The 18,319-nt window shown below is 45.8% G+C and overlaps 1 long non-coding RNA gene across 1 annotated transcript; it reads right to left on the bottom strand.

The window, feature by feature from the left end:
- Window positions 1-1,596: 1,596 nt before the first annotated feature.
- On the bottom strand, window positions 1,597-15,080 carry LOC139683041 (uncharacterized). The gene is made up of 4 exons (XR_011699745.1): window positions 15,052-15,080; window positions 13,632-13,679; window positions 2,460-2,523; window positions 1,597-1,615 (listed from the first exon to the last, which is right to left on the bottom strand). It is a non-coding gene; the product is annotated as an uncharacterized lncRNA (long non-coding RNA).
- Window positions 15,081-18,319: the final 3,239 nt, after the last annotated feature.

The following is an 18,319-nucleotide window of genomic DNA, read 5'->3' as shown; positions in this document are numbered from 1 at the left end:
GACCTTTTTCTATATGCAGGCCTTTCTGATATTCTTCAGCTTTCTACCTCGGAAACAAGACTAAACAACTAAAAGAATTTGAGCTACTGGTATGTGGCAGAGGTTGGCATGTATAAACATTGAACTTAAGCTGTTAGAAATATTAGCACATTAAATTTGCCTTTTACTACAGTTACAAGTACTTCTAAAATCTATAAAAATCAAAAAATCAAAAAATCAAAACCCCCTTAGGCATCACATCCATGCTCTTTCAGGCGCTTTCTTCACTCACAAATAGTGAATCCAGGCAGGCTACTCTTGAATCTTGATTGCAGTAAAGGTCATCAGTAGCATCTGGTAGGGTCCACTCCACTTTCCTTCCAGAGGCTGACCTGAAAAAGCTTTAACATATACCCAATCTCCAGGCTTAAAACAATGAACAGGATGATCTAGACCTCTAGCTCTGGTTCCAAAACTTCTCTTATTTATTTTATTGAACTATTTTCCCAAGGCTATTATGTACTGCCTTAAGTATTCTTCTACTTGGCTAACATCTTCTCCCCTATACTGAGTCTGGTGAGGCCTTCCATACAACATTTCAAATTAACTTAGATGTTCTTGAGATCTTTGTTTGACTATAATCCTGAGCAGGGCAAGTGGTAATGCTTGATTCCAATGCAGGTTAGCTGCTTTGCCAATTTTTGCTAACTGTTGTTTAATTAAATGATTCATCTTCTCTACTTGCCCACTGGCCTGGGGATGATAGAGAGTATGCAGCTGCCAATCTATCCCCAAGGCTTTTCTAACTTGTTGGACTACCTGTGCACAGAATGACTTCCCTTCTGCTCCAACACAGCAGAGACTGCATGGGAAACTAGCCCAATCACTGTCTGACCCCTGGTGAATTTGCAGGCTTTTCGGATGTTGGGAACAACTGCAGCAATGGCTTGCAGGCATCCAGGCCAGCCTTTGCTTACCTCATCCAGTTGTTTGGAGAAGTAAGCAACTGCTCTTCTATGTGGTCCCAACTGCTGTGCTAGCACTCCCAATGTGATGCCCTTTCTTTCATGGGAGAACAGCCAGAATGGCTTAGACACATGGGGAAGGCCAAGGGCTAGGGCACTCATGAGTTTCTTTTTGAGCTGTTTGAACACTTTCTTTGCCTCCACAGTTCAAGACAGCTGTTTTGTGCTTTCTTATATCAGTTCATACAGTGGCTTAGCCAGTAAGCCATAACTATAAATCCAGTCTACACCATCCTGTCATACCTAAAAAGGTTCTGAGTTCTTTTACTGTTTCAGGCCTTGAGGTCCGGCAGATGGCTTCTTTTTGTTCTCTTCCCAGCTCTTGCTGCCCACCTGAGATCTTGTATCCAAGGTAGGTAACCCGAGACTGGATCACCTGTGCATTCTGTTGATACACTTGATACCCATTAAGTCCCAAAAAGTTAAGCAGACTCACCCTCCATTGCACACAGTATTCTTCTGTCTCTGTGGCTATGAGGAGGTCATCCACGTACTGCAGCAAAGACTTGCCCAGTGTTGGAGGGTCCCATTTCTTGAGATCCCAGATGTGCTGGTATAAGGCGAACCAGCAGGGGAAATAATCTCTCTCGTGGTGAGTTCATAAGTCAGAGCTAAAATTTAATAATAATATTACAATACATACACTGACACAAAAGGGAAATTGCTTTCAACTCACAAAACCCCAGCAGTATAACCCAGTGTCCTGGGGCACAAACCCAAGGGGGTTTGTTTGCCCTTGTGCTGAGACCCCCTGTGGCTCCCCCAAATCCAGAGCAAAAGGAAATGAAAAACCTGTTGGTGCAGGCGAGGGCTGTAGTCTGGCTGAGACCGGTGATCTCCTCCTGTCGAGGTCCTGCTGCTTCTCTGGATCCAACGAGAAGTTCCCAAGGTCTTCTTACCCACCACTTATGTACCCTCAGGGAGCACCCAGTCCCTCCCCCTGGGCGGGGACTCACACAATGGGTGATTAACTCTGGGAGCCAGGGGGTATTGAACTGTTGATGGCCCATTAGCAGCTCCGCCCCCTCAGGCTGAGTGTGAAGGTGATAATGGCTCCCTGGGCAGCTGCTGCTAATGGTCCATTGTCCTTGGGGAATGAATAGAGGGGGTAGAATACACAGCTTTGATCACCCCACACACAGTGTTAACTGGTCCCTCTTGCTGAAGTAGGACACCAGACTAATTGATTTCCAAAGATTGTGGGGCTATTTTTGAACCCCTGTGGGAGAACCGTCCAGGCAAGCTGAGTTCTTTGTCCTGTATCAGGATTTTCCCATTCAAAAGCAAAAAGCTTTTGACTCTTTTTGGCTAGGGCTAGGCAGAAAAAGGCATCTTTTAGATCTAGTACGGTAAACCACACTTGATTGTCTTTTAATTAGCGATGTGTAGGGGTTTGCTACTACTCCGTGAAAATCTTCCACAATCTTGTTCATTGCTCTTAAATCTTGTACTAACCTATAGCTTTTGCCATCCGGTTTCTTGACGGGCAGAACTGGAGTCTTGTATTCTGATTCACATTCTATTAACAATTCAAATTTTAGAAAATTGTCAATTACTTCTTTTATTCCTATTCGATCTTCCAACTTCAAAGGGTATTGTTTGACCCTAATAGGTTTAGCTCCTGGCTTAAATTTTATTTCTACTGGTTCTGCATTTTTGGCTTTACCTGGAACTCCAGATGCCCATACACCTGGGTATACTTGGTTCAAAAACCTCTTGTGCTATTTTACCTTTTACTTCAGGTTGAGATAATGACAGACTTAGTATTTCAATCGTTTGGTTTTCTACTACTTTAAATTCAATGTTTTCTTGTTTAAAAGTTATTTTGGCTCCTAATTGTTCTAGCAAATCTTGACCTAACAGTGGTTTTGGAGATTCTGGCATGTATAAAAATTTGTGTATCCCCACTTGTTTTCCTATTTGATACCTTATTGGTTTTAAAAAGTACATTTTTTCCAGCTGACCAGATTCCCCAGCTACATTGACAAAATCTTCATCTACTGGCAAGAACTTTTGATTTAGTATCGAATATACATCTTGATTTAACACTGAGAATGTGGCTCCTGTATCTATCAAGAAGTCAACTTTTTGTTTATCTTTCCCCAGCTCTATTATAACCAGTGGATCTGCTGGGGTTAGATCCTCTGATGTTTGTCACTCACTTGTAAGTTCTGCTTCTGCATAGGGTAGCTGTTGAAATCCCTCTTTCTTTGCCTTAGGACAATCTCTTTTCCAATGCCCTATTTCTTTACAGTAAGCACACTGATTTGCTTCTAACCTGTTTTGGGGTAGCTGATTTACTCCTGGCTTACCCAGACGGGTTGGTCTTCTTCCTCTACCCCAGGGAATCCCCCCCTCCCTCTACGCGCTCCTCTGGCCCCTTGCCCAAGGGCTGCTACAGTGACAGTGGCTATTGCCCTGCCTAATTTCCTTTTTTCCACTGTCTCCCTGTTTCAATAAACTCTCCAAGCTTCTTCTATTAGCTTGTCCAATTCTCTCTGATCTTCATCTTTCAATGTTTGTAATTTCTTTCTAATATAATCACCCTGAATCACCTTGTCCGCGAGCTGCTTTTTGCTGATGATGCCGCCCTCGTTGCTCACACAGAAGCAGCTCTGCAGCGCTTAACATCCTGCTTTGCAGAGGCTGCTGAGCTTTTTGGGCTGGAAGTCAGCTTGAGGAAGACGGAAGTTCTCTACCAACCTGCACCTCAAGAAGTCTTCCATCATCCTCACATCACCATAGGCAATTCAGAGCTTAAGTCAGTCCAGCAGTTCACCTATCTGGGAAGTATCATTTCCTCAGACGGTAAGATCGACAAAGAAATAGACAACAGGCTAGCAAAGGCATACAAAGCCTTCGGAAAACTCCATAAAAGAGTCTGGTCCAATAAACACCTGAAGAAAAGTACAAAGATCAGTGTCTACAGAGCCATTGTACTGTCTACTCTTTTATATGGGTCTGAATCATGGGTCATCTACCGCCACCACCTGCGGCTTCTCGAACGCTTACATCAGCGCTGCCTTCGTTCAATCCTAAACATCCACTGGTCTGATTACGTGACCAATGTGTCTGTTCTTAAACAGGCAGGGGTCAGCAGTATCTAGGCCATGCTGATGAGAACGCAGCTGCGCTGGGCAGGGCATGTCTCCAGGATGGAGGATCACCCACCGCCTCCTGAAGATTGTGCTCTATGGTGAACTCGCCACCGGCTGCCGCAAGAGAGGAGCCCCGAAGAAGAGATACAAGGACTCCCTGAAACAACACCTCAGCCTTGGCCATATTGACTGCCACCAATGGTCCACTCTGGCCTCCAATCGGGATTCATGGAGACACACCATTCACAACGCTGCTGCTTCCTTTGAGAATGCACGGAGAGTCAGTCTGGAGGAGAAAAGACAACGCAGAAAGAACCGTTCCTTGCCAATGTCACCCAGGGAGACGTTCCGCTGTGCCTTTTGTGACCGGACCTGCCTATCCCGTATCGGCCTTTTTAGCCAGAAGCACGCTTGCAGCAAGCGTGGGTAGTGCCCTTCTCAAATCTTCGTTCGCGAAGCCTAGCCATGATGAATCTGAAGACTGGCTGTCTCAGGTTGGCCTAGTTTTTTACCAACCCCGGACTGCCTCCTGGACTGCCACGTGTACACACTACGTGGGGCCCCACCCCCAGGGGAAAAGGGAAAAAAGGACTGGTTAACCAGAAATAGGGAGAAACAAAACCAAACCAAACCAAATGAAACAGACAAATAAAATTAAAGACTTCAGGAAAGGAGAACAGGCATGATACAATCTCACCACGTCCCGGGCTAGGAAAACCAACAGCAACAGAACAGCCCGTCCAGGCTCCTCCTGCTACCCCCAGCTCCCGGAAAAAGGAAGCCTACCACCCCTTCCTATCTCCCCTCCTCCTCTGTTATGTGGAAAACACATGTGGAATACTTATGTAATGTCTATTTCCTTAGTTAGTCCTGGTTACTGAGGAAGCCATGGATCAAACCCATCACAATGGCCCAGAAACAGAGACACCAATTGCTTCTTTCCCTCTGGAGACGAGGGATCCAAAATAGTGTATTTTTGCATGGCTTCTCTTAAAGCATTCAAGAATTTGGTAGGTGTCTCTGTTGCCTTTTGTTTTACATGGTACAGGGCTCTCCAATTTACTGATTTTGGCATTGCATTTTCTAAATCAAACTTTACCCATGATTGGTACTGTTTTATTTTTTTGTAATCGCCTGGGACATTATAATTCCAATGTGGTCGATTTTTAGGCACATAGTCATCTGGATTTCCTGTGATAGTTCCAGCAGTTATCTGAGCCTCAACATGAGTCCAGGCTGTTTTTAGAACTAATTATTGTTTTGTACCTGTCAGGCCAACTAACCTTAAATGTATATTGTCCCAATCAGGATCCAATGCTTTCACAAATCCTGCAAATCTCTTAGCCAATCCGGAGGGATCATCCCTCTCGGGAATTGATAGAGCGAATTTCTTTCAAGCACTCTGCAATCTTACTAGGGGTCTGTGTTTTGTCAGAGGGAAGCTTCCAAACTACTGGGGCATAATATTCCTTCAACACTTGGCCTATCTCTTCCCACAGGCCCATGCAATGAGGGTGGTTCATGTCTGAAGTAGGCTATGGGGCTGTGTCCCCAGCCCCTGGGGCAGGTTTCTGGAAAGCATCCCTATTCTCTGGGGGAGACTTCTGGGCAGCATCTCTAGCATCTGTAGCAGATCTTGGGGTAGTTACCCAAGAAAACCTCAGCCTATCTCTGAATACTGAGTGGATTGTAGTGAATAGAAATAGCAAAAACGTCAGCAAGAATATGGTATCTTTATCATCTAGAGGGAATTTAAACTCTTCAAAAACTGTTGTGGCAGACCTGAAGGAGAACTGGCCATGCTGCTTCCATGCCTACCAGACCACCTTGGGACTGATTGGTAGGGATGGGACACATGATTATGCTAATGTACCCAGATGTGAGGAAGGTTATAAATGTGCCTGCATTTCCACAATAAAACAGATTACTTGTTGGCAGTCAAGAGTCTCACTACATCACCACAGGAGACTTTTTGGCATGTCTCTCAGAGTAGTTACGCAGTGTTGGGAAGGGGGGGGAGGGAGGCCTCCTCTCCAATAGCCTTAAGCAGACTGTGCATAGGGTTGCTGGTGCCATGTGCCATGGTACTATGCTCGGGGTTAGTGATGCCTGTTGGACTCAGCCTCCTAGGCTTGCATCCTCCATGCTCCTTCCCCCTCTCTGTCTTTTCCCTGAGGTTTTTCTACACGCCTTCCCTGCCCTGCTCCTTTGCCATCCCTGCCTTCCTAACCCTGCCCCCAGATGTGCTGTCCCATCCCCTCCAAACCCCGCCCCTATCGGGACCAAGATTGGGGGTCACTCCCAAGAGAAATCACACACGCACAGTTTGGGGGGACATATTGAAAGCGATTTATTTCCGGCTGTGGTCTGTTTATAAAGGTCCCAATAGGGACGGGGTTTGGAGGGGACATTTCCCCTTTTCCTGTTTTCTATGTGAAGGTGTCAGACTATAAATAACACTAAAATTTTTTTTAAAAGAGGGGGGGAAAACTTTTTAACATAAAACTAAACATTTTGTTTCAGGAGCTGGTGCAGGAGAAGGTAGAGCAGGATGACGAGGCTCTCATGTTGACAGTCCAGACTGAAAAACACATACTCAAAGCAGGCAGTGGTTAAAATAAAAACACAAACACAACAAATATAGTACCAGGGGAAACAAAGAAAAGGTTTAAGCTGGGCTGCAATTGAGGGATCCAGTGGCTAAAGCCTGCCTTACAGCAGCCCTAGGGAACAAAGGCTTTCCCTCTTTATCAAATAATGTGATAATGTGAGACCAATGAAAGCCTTTTCGACATTTCGGACATGGGCTAGGTGGTGTCACAGGTATTTTCTTTTTAAGTGGGCAGTCTCTCTAAATGGCCAGCTACTTTGCAGTGAAAGCATACCGCTTTTTTTCGCAAGGTGTTATAGCAGTAACTTTGTACCCAGCTCTCAACTTGCTATTTCCAGATGTTTAAGATATTTTCTAAGGCGGGGCCAGCCCCGGGGGGGGGGGGGGGGGGGGCATGCAGGGTGCGGGCCAGCCCCGGAGCAGCGGCGCTAGGGCTCGGGGAGCGGGGGCGCCGCGCCTTCCTGGGGCCAGGCGCCGCCGGGCTGCGGCGAGCTCGGGTCGCTCCGGCTCGTTTCGGGGGCGTGGCGCAGCGCGGAGGCGCCCCGGGGAGCGGGGCTGCCGTGCCTCCCCGAGGCTGGGCGCTGCCGGACTGCCGCAGGGGTATGTAGTTCCCGCGCGCCGCGGGGAAGGGGACAAATCCGGGCTGCCGCGTCCCCGGGGGTGAGGGCTGTCCTCCTCAGAAGAGAAAGAAGTCCCGTCGCCATAGTTCGAGGAGCTGTCAGAGGTTCCGTCCTCCCGGAGGGGGGAGGGGAAATCCGAGCGGCCGCGCGGGGGCCGGGGGAGTCCCGGCTCGGCTTTGCTGCGGCGCCCCGGGGGCGGAAGAGCCGGGAGACGCAGCGCTGCTTTTGTTTCCCAGGGTCGGGGGCTTCCGGCTCGCCACGAGGATGGACACGCGGTGTCCTCTTGAGGGTCACCACTGGTACCGCGGCTCCCGCGCGCCATGTGGCGGGGGGGGGAGGAGAGTCCTTCTGGAGGGAACGGTAGCCCTTTTGGCTTTGTACGAACCCCTCCCGGGAGCTGGTGCCGGCCCTGGCCACGTGGGGTGATGGAGAAGGGGTGTTTTCTCTCCTTTTTCTTTCTCCCAAGGGGGATTCCGAGCCGCGACTGCGTCTAGTATCTTTCCCTTCCTTTTGTTCTTCATGCAAGATTGTTAAAATAGCTCTCCAAGCTAAGGTGGCTTCAGCAGCCAGCCGTTCGCCAGCCTGAGATGACCGCCAGAGCTTAAAGCCAAGTTTGTCCCAGAGAGTGTAATTTTTCGTGGGACAGTATAGCTGGTCTTTGCAATCCACTTAGCTAGTGGTTTTAAAGAGGCTTTTTCGAGAGGATGGCCGCGGCTAAGGACGATGTTTTTAAGCCTGCTGTAGCCCTCTGGCTCTTTTGTCGAGAAATGAGAACCTATTTCCAAAATTTCAGGGTGGAGAGGGCGGTAGGGTTTTTCCTCTGATCGCAGAACCACCTGAGCCATGGGTCTATTCTTCTTGCTACTCGCCGCTTGATCATGGGGGTCCCGTGGGTACGCAGAGCCAGCCTCGCTCCGTCGTCCGAGCTCTTGGATCTTGAAAAAGTTTTCTTCATAGAAGAATGCCTGTTCCAAGTCGCTGTTCGAGCGCCATCTCTCGGGACCAAGATTAGGGGTCGCTCCCGAGAGAAATCACACACACACAGTTTGGGGGGACATATCGAAAGTGATTTATTTCCGGCTGTGGTCTGTTTATAGAGGTCCCGATAGGGACGGGGTTTGGAGGGGATGGGACAGCACATCTGGGGGCAGGGTTAGGAAGGCAGGGATGGCAAAGGAGCAGGGCAGGGAAGGGGTGTAGAAAAACCTCAGGGAAAAAGACACACAGAGAGGGGGAAGGAGCATGGAGGATGCAAGCCTAGGAGGCTGAGTCCGACAGATGCCTAAGGGTTTTTTGATTTTTTTAATTTTATAGATTTTAGAAGTAATTGTAGTGAAATGTACATTTTAGTGTATTAGTATTTCTAGCAGTTTAAGTTCAATGTTTATGCATACTAACCCTTATTCCATATCAACCCCTCAAGATTCCTTTAGCTGTTTAGACTTCTTTTAAAGGTAGAAGGCTGAAAAACATCTCAAAGCCTGCGCCATGAGACATAAACATTGGCAAAGTGACCTCAAAACCCAGAACACTGGAAGGCCTCCAAGATCCCTGCGTGCTATGAGGAAGACGGAGGATGATGAACAGAGGGTCCCAGACACCGCCAGACTCAATTCCTGATGGGGTGTGCCAGGGCGGGACAGGGCAGGACTAGGGGAAAGGTGAACAGGGATTGGATGGACATTATTATAAAACCCATGAAACCAGGGTTTGGGGCATGAGCATTGATACGTATTCCTGAAGGCCCTAGGCCTGGACATTAAAGGACCTACCCTTTTTATCTTATCTAATATACTAAGTTGGCTCAGAGTCCTGTTTCTGCGGTCTCTCAAGGCATCATTAGTAACCTAAGGGTTATGCGTTGTTGTTTGTTATCGTTGTGGTTGTACTTTTTACTTGAAAACATGGGTGCTTAGCAGTCAACAGAACAGGAAATCTCTAAAAATTCTCCCCTAGGGCTAGTATTAAGGCACTGATATCACTTAGGTGAACTTAAAAAGCAGGAGTTAATCAGACTAAGTACACACCTTTGGCGAGTCTACACTAAGAGAAAAGGAGAAATTTGGCCAAAGCATGTATCTTTGCAAAGCAAAATAGTGTTACAGCTCTTGTCGTCCTTACAAAAGGAAGAATGGTGGAGGGAGACCAGATATGCGGAGTTATGTCTCCTCCTTATAGACCGTCCAGATTTGAGAAAGGGCAGTGGGTCTCAGAAAACATCCAAGGCTGAGCCCGAGAAAATACCCATAGAACTTTCAGTTATGATATTAGAAAAAGGTAAAAAGAAACATTTTAAAAAGTTCCCTATTACTGAAATCTGGGCAATAGAATTGAGTGATGATTTGGATTTATTGGTTGCCCCTGAGTTGGAGACCCCTCTCCAGGCACAAGAGCTGGGGGGGGGGGCTGCGTAAGGAGCTGTGGGGGATGGAGCAGAGGTAGGTGGGGCTGTAGGGGGCATGGGTAGAGTCACAGGGACTGGTACTGCCTCTTCCACCAGTGGTGCCGCCCCTATCATCAGCGCCGCCCCTGGTGCCAGGGGCTAGAGCTGGCAGTCAGCCTCTCCCATATTGAAGGAGGGGGGGGGCACAGGCTGCGACCAGCACCAGGACTGCAGCAGGCAGTGGGGGGGTACAAATGGAAGACTCCCTCCCTTCCCTCCCCCCGCCTCTGCCATTGACACAGCCATTCGCGGCTGGGCAGGGAGAGAAGCAGCGGGGGCAGAGGCGGGATGACTCCATTTTCCAGCAGAATACCTGTTTGCACTTTACCGGGGGGGGGCGCTGCTGTGACTCCAACGGACAGCATGGGGGCCATGGCTGTTTGTGCAGCTGCCATAGGGCTTGTCCCTGAGAGCAATGCAGTCTCTTTTTATCCCATTGCAGTGGGGGAGGCTTGGTGTCGACTCCCTTGATGCCGTGAATGACCCTTCCCCCCAAAAACAGGACTTCGAACCACGTTAGTGTAGGGTAAGATAAAAAGTAAAGGTCCTTTAATAACACAGGGCCTACAGCCCACAGGAATACAGGATGACATGCATGTGCCTCAGTTCTTGTTTCCATGGCTTTTATAATAAGATCCCTCCAATCATTGCTTTACACATTTCTCAGTCCAGCCCCAGTCCCACCCCTGGTCCAACCCCTGGAATTGGGTCTGGGGTCGTTAAGACCCTCTGTCTTCATCAACTCTTCTTCCTCGGGCACACAAAGGTCTCTTGGAGTTCATTCAGTTCTGGCTTTTGGGTCACTCTGACCTATGTTTATGTTTCATTCTGTAGGCCTTCTGATATCCTTCAGCTCTTTACCTTGGAAAGGAGTCTAAACAAGATTAATTAACTAAAGGAATTTGAGCTCCCTGTTCTGGGACAGGGGTAGTGATAGAAAGGCATTAAACTTAAACTGTTAGAAATATTAACCCTCTAAAAATCTACAACTACTGTGTTCCTAAAATCTACAAAATGTGAAAATCAGAACAAAAACCCCTTTGGCATCACCCTTTTACAGCAGGGCCAGGAGCAGGGGCAGTTTATGTTACATCCACAGGGACAGGCATAACTTACACAGTTACCGGTGGAGGGAGGGAAGGATTTCTCCCTAATCCCAACTGTGGATGGGGAGGCTGCCGCGAGCAGGGGAGGGGCTATGGCTGCTGTGGGAGCTGCCCCTATCCTCCAGGCCCTCCATCTTTTGGTGGTTGTGGGCGGGGCTGCCACGGCCAGGGACAGAGCCCTGATCGCTGTTGGCACAGCCATTCCTGGACCCGCCATGATGGGGAGGCCGTGCCCACAGCTCCTAGTGCCTATGCTCTGCATTCTGCTCTCATTGTCCCAGGAGGGGGTGTAGCGCAAGGCTTGGTGTTGACCCCCTTATACAGCAGGGCAAGGAGCAGGGACAGTTTATGTTACATCCACAAGGACAGGCGAAACTTACACAGTTACCAGGGGAGGGGTCGGAGATTTTCTGCCACGAGGAGGGGAGGGGCTGTGGCTGCTGCGGGTGCCCCCATCCTCCCGGCCCTCAGTCCGTCAGTGACTGCAGGCAGAGCTGCGGCTGCGGCGGCTCAGGGCAGAGCTCCGATCGCTGTTGGTGCCGCTGTTCCCAGATCCGCCATGACTGGGCGGGCTGTGCCCACAGTCCCTGGCGCCTAAGCTGTGCATTCTGGTCTCCGTGTCCCGGGAGGGAGGGTAATGCAATGCTCTGCAGCTCCTGCCTTCCCAACTCACTCCTCTCTTGGGGATCCAGGCCTGTCCACGCTCCCATCTCAGGGGAATATTTCCAGTCCCTTGGGGAAGAAGGGACTTTCAGCTGTTGCAAGGAGGGAGAAGAGGGGGCTTCCCCCTTAACGCTTCCTCATTGCAAAAAAGAGTCATTGAAGGCAAAGACTCAGATTCCTCTACAGGGGATGAATCAGACATTAGCTCTGGGGAGCAACCCACCCCTATTACTACAACCACGGTTGTAAAAAGGGAAACTTAAGGAAATACCTATAACAACTGGAAAGAGAAGGGGAAAGAGGGCAAGTGAGGCTATGGCAGCCGGCAGTCCTGTTGCTTCACATATAAGAATAAAAATGAAAGAGCCTGATCCTGCTATACAAGCCCCCATAAGAGAAGCCATGAGTAATCAAGGTCCGGTTTTAATACAAGTGCCCTTCTCTCTTACTGAATTGCAGCAATGGAAGGCCTCAGTTGGGGAGGACAGAGCTAATACAGAATAGGTGGCTAATTTTGTAGAAAGGACTGTCAAATCACAAAATCCAGACTAGTGTGACTTGGAGACTATATTAGAAACGTTACTTGATAAAACAGGTAAAGAGATGGTGTTGAGAGCTGCTCAAGCTGCGATTGATGCACAAATAACATCTGATCAGATTCACAGGAATATTGATGGCATTTTCCCTCTACGAGACCCTAAATGGGAACCCAATGACTCAGCCAATCAGGAAAAGTTAAAAAATTATTAGAAATGGATCATGTATGGTCTATGACATGCTATTCCTAAAGAAACGAATTGGTCAAAAATATCTACCATAAAACAAGATAAAAATGAATCCCTGATGGACTATCTCAATAGGTTACGAGAAGCTATCATCAAATACACCAATGTGGACCTTGAGTCAGATGAAGGGAAATCACATCTGATCTTTCTGTACGTAGGACAGTCTGCTGATGACATAAGGAAAAAACTGCAAAATTGAATGAAAAGACAGATATAGGTAAATACTTGGATGAAGCTGGGACCGTGTTTAGAAATAGGGATTCCAAAGAAAAGGAAGATACAGATGAGCTTCATCATGGATGCAAGTGTCATAAATGAAAACCACAGCATGATAAGAGGGTCAACAAGAAAATGGCACTTATGTCACCTAAGAAGACTACTTCTATCCTGATGCAGGAAGAATTTTTGATTTTTAATTTTCACATTTTATAGATTTTAGGAACACAGTAGATGTAGCAAAGTAGATTTTTAGTGGGTTAATATTTCCAGCAGCTTAAGTTTAATGTCTTTCTATCGCTACTCCTTGTCCCAGAAGAAGGAGCTCAAATTCCACAGCTGTTCAGTCTCTTTTTCAAGGTACAAGATTGAAGGGTATCAGAAGAAGACATAAACACAGGGCAGAGTGACCCAGAAGAAAGAACACTGGAAAAACTCCAGGAGCCCGAGGAAGAGGAGGATTGATGAAGCGGGGGTCTCATCAACCCCAGACCCAATTCCGGGGGGGGGTGGGACTGGGGCGGGACAGAGGTGGAACTGGAAATGTGTAAAGTGATGATTGGATGGATCATATTATAAAAACTATGGAAATTAAAGCTTGCCCACGTGCACGTCGCTGTATTCCTGGGCGAGCCTGGGTGCTCATTAAAGTAACTACCCTTTTATCTTATCTCCTACCAAAATTTGGCTTGGAGTCTTTTTCACAGACTTCTAAGGCATCAATCCCTTTGGAATGGAGTCAATGTGCTTTTTGTAAAAAGGAAGGGCACTGGAGAAAAGACAGCCCACTCATGAAGAAAAAGAAATTTTCGAACAAATTTCCAGACCTGGTTCCCCAACTGCATGTGGATGAGGACTGAAGGGGACCAGAGGATTCTCCCCCAGACAAATCTCTGGTTGGGAAATGTGGGAAAAGACAATGTTAAGTTTTTGGTGGACACAGGAGCGACATATTCTGTAATAAATACTTTGGAAGGGAAACTGAGTCAAGATATTATAAGGGTGGTTGGTGCCATAGGGGTAACCGAAACAAAACCATTCTTTAACCTTTACCATTCAAATTAGGAAAACATTGGGTAACTCACCAATTTCTCTCTATGCCAAACTCTTCTAAACCTTTACAGGGTTGGGACCTATTGGAGAAATTAGAAGCTGAACTTAAATTCTGTAAAGGGGGGGAATAAAAATCATATAAATATGTGGGGAAAAATTTGAACTTAGAAGTTTATGTGCACAACCCAGCCCATGGAAAGGGAAACAGGGCCCCTGCATCTTTAAGCCTGCTTCAAGAAGAGCAGTAAGCAATAGAAAGAATGCAGCAGCTGTTAGGAGAAGCAGGTAAACACATTGATACAGAAGGGCATAGCTTTGAGAAAAGTACCAATCAAGTTGTGTGGTAAAGCAAGCACACCCTAGCCATTAACCAATTATATTCCTGTACTATTCCTGGACTCAGAAAGTATGCGATATGTGTGTGTGTAATATAAACAATAAATCAGAGCACTGATGATACTTCTATGAAGGACACGTCTTTGACTCTCGCGCCCAAACCCTCGGGAGCTCAAAAAAAAATGACATTTTTTTACTTTATCTGGTGGAGAATGCGGGTAAAGAAGTGGCGATAAATTATCCACACAGGTCGATATCAGAGACTGGACGAGGGAGCTGTGATTGGCGGCTACGCCGGTCGTGGAAGCTGGAGAGGCGGGATAGGAGAGGCTGCCAGCAGAAAGAAGTGAAAGGTCTGTGGTAAGCAAAAGTGGGAGTCGCTCTCCCCCTCCTATCAAACATCTTGGCTTATTGAAAAAATGGGTGCCGAGGTGGCTGCTGCGATATAGCTTTTGCTGGGTATACTAGCTAAGCAAAATGAGGCAGTCAGCAAAAAATTCTTTAAAAAACTCGTTGTATGGACTAAAGAGCAAGGCTTTTTCCAAAGCCCGCCCACGTTATTTATGTGGGAAGCCATTAGAAAGAACATCTGGTATGAACTTAGAAATAAGAGGAAACTTGCAAAGGACACGTGGCGGAACGTAAAAACCGAAGGGACTGGTGTGGTTTTCCATGCTAGCCGCAATCGGCTCCTGCTCCTGCCGCCGCAGCCCCCCACTGCAAGCCACCCTGGGGGGGGACACCTTTAGAAGTCGCACACAACTGCTGGCTTTCCCCTCGTTCCTGCCGCTAGTTCTCGCCGGCCCGGAGCTGGCGTTGCGGGTCCGGCTCTGGTCTCTGTGGGAAGCTGCTGCCGCCTCTTTACCCCCTCAGCCCTGGCCACCACCGCTGTGGCTCCAGCTCTCGCCGCTTTTGAGGACTGCTGCCCGACCGCCCCACGCCACTCCCGCCCGCTGCTGTTTTTTTTTCGCTGCGTTAGGATTGCCACTTCCCCTCCCGCTGCCTCTCGCTGCATTGCACACAATCCCAGAGTTGGCACAGGAAAGAAAGACAGCACAAAATGAGACATAGGACACGAATCTGTACTTGCAAAGGACAGTATAGCCCAGATCGCACCACGTGGGCTTTGTTCTGTATCGTCTCCGAGCTCCACACGTTCTCTTCAGCCTGCAAAAAGCCGTAAGTTGCCAAAAACTGCTCTCTTAACTGTTTTGCTTCATTTTCATCTGTGGAGAATGCAAAACCTTGTTTCCAGTTGTATTCCAGCTTTCTGATGTGAGAGAATTTTTCCTGAGTAATTTAAAAATGGCGCTTCCTACTCCGAGATGGGAGGGGCCAGCCTCCCCTCTGATGGGGAGGGAGGTGAGCTCCCTCCTATGCGTCACCGAGCTTTCTGTCATGCATGAGTCTCGCAAGGCATTGTGGTTTTTGTAGTTGAACAGGCAAAGCTTTGCATTACATCATCAGCTCCTTGCAACAGCTTATGGGAAATGTAGTATTCACGCAAAGAGCCTTGGGAATTGTGGTTCCAGCATGCACGTAACAAATGGGAGCTGTGTCAGCGTAAGAGAAAACAAGCAGCCTAAACAGACCTTAACACAGATCAGCAGAGTTTGCCTTTGGGACGATGTGACACAAGCACCTGACACCTTGCGATCACAGTTCTGCAATACAGCATGCAAAACAAAATGCAGCGTCTTTCTCCAGCAATTCAGACAGCAACACAAAAGCCTAAAAGAGATCTGTTAAACTAATTCCCTTGTTAATTCAGTGTTTATTAAATGGTTATAAAATGTTGTAAGCATTTAATAATCTAGGGAAAAGTTTCTACTTTTGTCTCCACAGGTTGAAGTCAACGTTGGATAAGAACAACCAGTTTCCTCTGACTGAATCAAGATCAGATGACAGAACTTTAAAGTGACTAATTAAAGCTTTAAGTTTAATCCCTCAGATTCAAGATTCATAACACCTGGTGGTGCTTGATGTGTTTCCATCTGTTAAACATTTTCAAAACAAGCTCTTTTTAAAGTGCAAAAGTGAATTAAAATAAATAATGGTTTTAATTATAAAGCATTAAATTGGTTAAGATATGTTCTTTTAAATACAAGAATGCATATTTACCATAAATAACACTAGAATTGCAAGACTTAAAAAAGTTGAAATCTGTTTTTATAAATGTAAAACTCAATGCAACATAACCAGTTTACAGTAATAATGTTGTGTAATATTGTTATATTTCTGTTAAGGTTTTTAAGTTTTTCTTGATGCATCAATGACAGTGCCGGCAAAAATATTTTTTCATTTGATATAGATAATAATGTTAAGCAAATAAAATGATATATTTTCCTTTGTTGAAAAAAATTAATTGTTTATGCTAATAGAATAATGTTTTTAATTTTGTTAAAAAGCTAAAATGTTAAGCAAAATAAGTTAAAAGTTAAAATGTTAATTAAGTTAGCAAAGTAATAGTAATTTAATAAAAGTTTAAGTCATTAAAATAAAATTACATTTATAGCTTTAACTGTATTGTTTACTAGTACTTTTCCTATTTAAGGTTAAGCTTCCTACATTGCAAATAAAGCAGCATTTAAATTACTGGTTCTAAAAATAAAAAGAGGGAAAGGAATGACAGTAAAAGTGAATGAGAGAGTGAATAATAGAGTGAATGATAAATAAAAATAGCTAAACAAATTGCTTCAAAATGGACCATAGATGGATTATAACTAAAAAGTTTTTATCTATGGTGAAAACTAAATTGGAGATTTTTTGGAATTGTGACACTTGTGCTGTAGTTACCACGAAGTGCAACTGGTCTTCTGCAAGGGCCCTGCAGAAAGCTATTGTTGCTATGTTTTATGGCACAAATACAAAATGAGAAAATTGTCAAAATGACAGTGTGTGTTTGTGTATTCTCTGATGTTTGTACTGACTGATAAATGCGTCTTTAAAAACCAAAAACCTACCTGCAAAATGTAAATGCCTTGTCTTACTAATGATGTAGAAACTATTAAGTATGCATTGTTGCAAATTAGAGTTGCTTTTGATTTTCTTTGCTTTCAGCACAGCTTTTAATTCAAGTCCTTAGTTTTGAAAAATTGAATAGATGTGCTGCATGAATTTGTCAAATCATTCAGTGTCTTTTCGTGCAGATTTAAGATGGCTAAAAGACAAACAACTGCAAGAAAGTTTTTCGCAATTAACAGTTTCAACTTCTCCCTTCAGTAATTGGTTTAAGTCATTGTGTATTACCAAGTAGCTACAAAAGTTATTTAAGCAAAGTGTTGTGTGTTTAACTACTATTTTAATCTGCTTGCTTGTGCTTAGCTGTGCCTTAAGTTATATGAAATGGCTAGTGTTGAAGACAATTAACCAGGCCAGGGTTGTGCAAAAAGAAAAAAGGGCAATTGTAGGGAAAAATTTGAACTTAGAAGCTTTTTTGCACAACCCAGCCCATGGAAAGGGAAACAGGGCCCCTGCATCTTTAAGCCTGCTTCAAGAAGAGCAGTAAACAATAGAAGGAATGCGGCAGTTGTTAGGAGAAGCAGGTAAACATGTTGATACAGAAGGGCATAGCTTTGAGAAAAGTACCGATCCCGTTGCGTGGTAAACCAAGCATGTAACTGGGGGGAGGCGGGTTTTTGGACCTGAGAGATAACTTCACAGAAGTTAGCAGCAACAGGCTCCTTTATTCATCTGCACACACACTTAAATACCTCTTTAAGACTGTAACCTTCCGCAGGTGCTGACACTTTGGCACTGATTATTGGTTAACAATGTTGTTTATATTACAAAGCCCTTCATAATTGGCTGACCATGCACATCTGCCGAGAAAGTCGGCAGCAGCCATTTCTGATCTCATTAATTAGTTCTTAAGGCTACAGCACTTATTTACATAGGCAGTTCAGCATATGGCTTGCTTTTTAGGTGAAATACCATATAAAATTCCAACACAAGCACACCCTAGCCATTGACCAATGATATTCCTGTACCATTCGTGGACTCAGAAAGTATGCGATATGTGTGTGTGTAATATAAACAATAAATCAGAGCACTGATGATACTTGTATGAAGGACACGTCTTTTACTCTTGCACCCAAACCCTCGGGAGCTCAAAAAATATCAACATTTTTTACTTTATAAATATGTCGCGGCAGCCACCTTTTTGTGTCGGAGGAGACCCAGGGTTTATACAGTGGCAAAAATACTACAAGAGATGGATAGACGAGGACGCCGAAGTCCAGGAACCTGGCTCCCCGAATATGGAAGCTCTGCGAGAGATTTATAAGGACTCTAATAAGTTCACACCCTATATTGATGTTTCCCCAGTTTGAATGTTGTACCCTTAATGTGGCTACCCTGGTTATTTTTCCCTTAGTCGTTCCTT

Source organism: Pithys albifrons, chromosome 26 (genome assembly GCF_047495875.1).
Source record: "Pithys albifrons albifrons isolate INPA30051 chromosome 26, PitAlb_v1, whole genome shotgun sequence".
NCBI lineage: Eukaryota > Metazoa > Chordata > Aves > Passeriformes > Thamnophilidae > Pithys > Pithys albifrons.
Note: the sequence above shows the minus strand (reverse complement) of the source record. Positions and strands in the feature narration are given on the sequence as shown.